This window comes from Oreochromis niloticus, linkage group LG2 (genome assembly GCF_001858045.2).
Source record: "Oreochromis niloticus isolate F11D_XX linkage group LG2, O_niloticus_UMD_NMBU, whole genome shotgun sequence".
Classification (NCBI taxonomy): domain Eukaryota; kingdom Metazoa; phylum Chordata; class Actinopteri; order Cichliformes; family Cichlidae; genus Oreochromis; species Oreochromis niloticus.
Genome location: NC_031966.2, coordinates 25,176,731 through 25,181,402, shown reverse-complemented (window position 1 = coordinate 25,181,402; position 4,672 = coordinate 25,176,731).

Sequence of the window (4,672 nt, the reverse complement as noted above, 5' to 3'; positions counted from 1 at the left end):
AATAAGAAGAACAAAGAACAAAGAACAAAGAAAACATACTGGAGAGATTTCTGTAATACAATTGGTAGTAATACTCAAATAGGGGAAGTGTGGGGGATGATCAGGAAAATGGGGGGAGACAGAAGAGAATGGAGTTATCCAATACTTGATAACAATAATCAAGTAGCTGTAACTGATAGGGGAAAAAGCCGATTTATTGGCAAGTACTTTTGTTGAAATACATAGTGGGAGAAATTTATCAGATGAAAGTAAACAAGGAAGAGAAAGGACTAAAGGCAGAAATCTTGAAGTTTTAGGGAGGAAGGAGAGTACTGAAAATGTAATGAGTTGTCCCTTTTCTATTGGAGAACTGAAAATAGCTCTGGGTAGTACCAGGAATAGTGCTCCAGGGAAGGATGAGGTATGCTATGTAATGTTGAAACATCTAAGTGATGAAGTGTTAAATAAATTGCTAATGTTATTTAATAAGGTATGGAAAGTAGGGCATCTCCCACATCAGTGGAAAGAAGCATTAATCATACCAATAAAGAAACTAGGGAAAGATCATAGTGTTCCTGGAAGTTATAGGCCCATTGCTCTGACTTCCAATATATATATAAACTGATGGAAAGGATGGTGAATGAGAGATTGGTACAATTTTTAGAGTCAAGACATATATTAGCACCTTATCAGAGTGGTTTTCATAGAGGAAGCGGGGCAATGGATCCTGTCTTATGTTTGGAAGACGATATCAGGAAAGCGCAGGTTAACCTAGGGTCACATGTTTCTGAGTGATGTAAAACAGAAAATGGAACCCCTCAGGGAAGTGTAGTTAGCCCAACGGTTTTTTCAGTTATGATCAATGATATTTTTAAAGATATGTCTGATAGTTATGGTAAATCACTTTTTGCTGATGATGGGGCATTATGGGTGAGGGGAAAGAATGTTGACCATCTTGTTAAGAAACTTCAAGAGGGGATAGATAAACTAGAAAAGTGGGGTGTAGAATAGGGTTTTATATTTTCTGTTTAGAAAACTAAAATAAAATTCTTCACAAATAAGAAAATAGTGGAAGATAAACTATTATACTTGTATGGGAAAGCGCTAGAAAGGGTGGATTATTTTTGTTTTTTGGGTGTGTTTTTTGATAAGAGATTAACTTGGAAAAATCACATAGAGCATGTTATGGGGAAAAGTAAAAAGGTTCTTAATATTATGAGGTGTTTAGCAGGGCTGACATGGGGCGCCAATTTTGATGCACTTAAAAGTATTTGCGTCACGTTAATTCGATCAAGATTAGATTATGGGTGTGTGGTATATGGGTCAACGGCTAAAACTTGCTTAAAGAAGCTGGATGTTATCCAAGCTCGAGCAATGAGACTTTGCTTAGGGGCAGTTAAAACAACGCCAATATGTGCTCTACAAGTGGAATCAGGAGAAATGCCACTGTATATTAGAAGGCAACAGTTGATGGTTAACTATTGGATAAATTTGAAAGGTCATGACAAAAACCATCCTGTTAAGAAAGTGTTAGAGAATTGTTGGGAAAGAGGAAAGGATTTTAAAAATATTTTTGGGTGGGTTGGGGATGATAGAACAAGAGCTTTTAAAGTATATGACAAAGACTTCAGTCAGACAGTGTTGTGGCCTTTACGACCCACATGGACATGGAAATACATTAAAGTAGACAGATCATTAACGGATACAAAGAAGAAATTTACAACAGATATTTGTCAAGAATTTTATAACAGATTGGAGAGCAAATACAGTGACTTTTGATAAGTGTATACAGATGGGTCAAAAGATCCCAAAACTGAAACAACTAGTGTAGCAGTGGTAATTCCGGAGTTAAGTATCAAGATTGCATAAAGAACATCAAATCTCCTAAATATATATGCAGTTGAGTTATATGCCATACTGTTGGCTTTAGAATGGGTGGAAGACAGCAGGATTTCAAAAGTAATAATATGTAGCAATTCATTGTCAGCATTATTAAGTATTGAAAAAGGAAACACAAGTACCCATCAATTCAATTCAAATTAATTCAATTCAATTTTATTTATATAGCGCCAAATCACAACAAAAGTCGCCTCAAGGCGCTTTATATTGTACAGTATACTCTATAATAACAGATACAGAGAAAAACCCAACAATCATATGACCCCCTATGAGCAAGCACTTTGGCGACAGTGGGAAGGAAAAACTCCCTTTTAACAGGAAGAAACCTCCGGGAGAACCAGGCTCAGGGCCCATCAGCAAATTTTGTATGACGTTCTTTTTGCTCATCATAGATTGTCTGAACAAAATAAACATATAGTAATGATGTGGACTCATGTAGGTATTTTGGGTAATGAAAGAGCAGATAGGTTGGCTAAAGCAGCTGTCAAAAAGTAGATATAGATGTACAGATACCATTGTCAAAATCTGAAGGGAAAAGTATAGTTTGGACAGAAAGTAAGAACTTCTAGGAAATGGCATGGGATAATGAAGTTAAAGGGAGACATTTATATATGGTATAAAACACAATAGAAGTTAAGAGGAGTAGTGGGTTAAATAGACAGCAGGAGGTTATTATAAGTAGAATACGAACAGGTCATTGCTTTCTAAATGGTACTCTTTTTAGGATGGGGAAACATCCGACTGGGTTGTGTGATTGGTGTAATGATATGGAGACGGTTGAACATGTGCTTATTAGTTGTAGGAAGTATGTAAGTCACAGGAGGGTGATGAGAGTTGAAATGAGTGGTGGAAGGGACCTTACGTTTGAAAAAGTGGTTACTCAGTTAAATCATGGTGAAGGGAAAGGGGTGGTTTTTGTTTTTTTGAGAAATACTGGTCTCATTAAGAGGATCTGAGGACTCGGAAGTGAAGTAAGAATAAAAGCCAGGAGATGGCAGTAGTGCAACATCTTTGGATGCAAGCTGCCGTTAAACATGAAATGGCTCATGGCTGTGTTCACTTGTATGTCTCACCGTGTGTCAGTTTAGCACTTCCCAGTTTAGTTTAGTTTTGTATGCTTAGTCCCCCTGCCAGCCAATAAAGCTGTGGCTTTTTGAGTTCATTCCTTGTGTCAGTGAGTTTTCGTTTGGCTCTGCACACAGCTGGTTCATGACAGAATGATGCGACCAGACAGTGGACCCAGCAGCTCACAACCCCTTTGCTGAGCTCCAGGCGGACCTAGTCTACACGGTGGAGTTTCTCTGCCAAGAGGGTGTAGTGCTGCCGGTTAAGGAATACCAAGAGGAGTTAGTCCTCCAGTTACACAGGATGATCTCCGGACTCCCTTGGCTATTTGGCGCACTACACCCTCTTATTCAGGACTTCCTCGTCTCCACCGTGCACGTTCACCCAGAGCAGCAGCTTTAGCCCAGCCCAGTGTTCCAGATTAACTGGCATCGCAGATTACCTGGTGTTGGTCGAACAGATGTGTGGTAGACTTGCTTTTCAGGAGCCGCTACCAACAAACCAGCAAATAAACACTAAATATTGCATCTGTGACATTTGTGAGGTTACCTCAAACACAGTCCGTCAGTTGTGCTGCTGTTTAACAGCAAAATATTTAAAAATGTTGCCAGTTTTCCTGGTGATATGCATGCAGGAGGTGACCGCGAAAACAGTGAATAAATAAACATCACCACACTGATGCTGTTCACAGGACAGCAAGAGTACACGATCTGGAGAATCTTGTCTCTTTATCGTTCCCCTCGCACATTTTATTACTCTGATTTTGTGTGCACTCAAACGGAGTCGAGTCAATTAGCGCCACCTGTGGCCAAGTGCCATAGCCTACAGCCAGATTAACTTGTGACACACACATCTGCACCACGTTTGAATTTCTTTCAAGCACAATACATTTGTAACTTTCAATCTTGTCTGTTTTGCGTCTTGCAAAAAAACCTTTAAACTAAATGAAATGGTGTTATGTATTTATTTTTGGCCTACATCAGTAAGAAATGCCAAATTATATACACAAAGTTCTAGAAATCCCCACTCCCGTTGTTCATAATGATTTTAATATTTTTTCCCCATAACAAAGAAATACGTCTCGAACAAATTTATTACACATTAATATTTCACTAGTGTTGTAGCATCACATCCTGTTAGCATAGTCTGCCTGTGTCTTTTCTCTGGAAATGAACATTTGAGCCAATATAGGTAATTCATCAACATGCCTGGAGAGAGTTGGTAGTTATATACAGTCTGTATAAGTGTGGTGAATTTAGTAAACATCTGTAAGGAGATGGCAATTACTGTGAATTTACAGCACTTACACAGTGCTTGTCAGAGTTAGAATATTTATGTTTTAAAGCTAAGTTAAGAATGTAATCTCCAAAACTGGCATATCATCTTCCATTTGTAGGACATCTACTAACTATCACATAGCAGCTGGAACAGTCTCAATTGGAGTTGAATCCACTACTGCCACCTGTGGTGCAACATTCAGGAATGTTGCGCCAAGCATTCCGGAATGTTGCGCCGAACATTCCGGAATGATCCCTGTTGTCTTTGCTTAATTATTGGTTTTAGTCTTGACAATCGATATTGCTGGCATTGCATCTTTCAACATGTTTGTGGGTCGATTCGCATTCCGGAACATTCCGAACATTCTGGAACGTTCGGAGCAACATTCCGGAATGAATTTTAAGAACAACAATCAATGCAGGAATGAACATATATACATTTATTCTATATG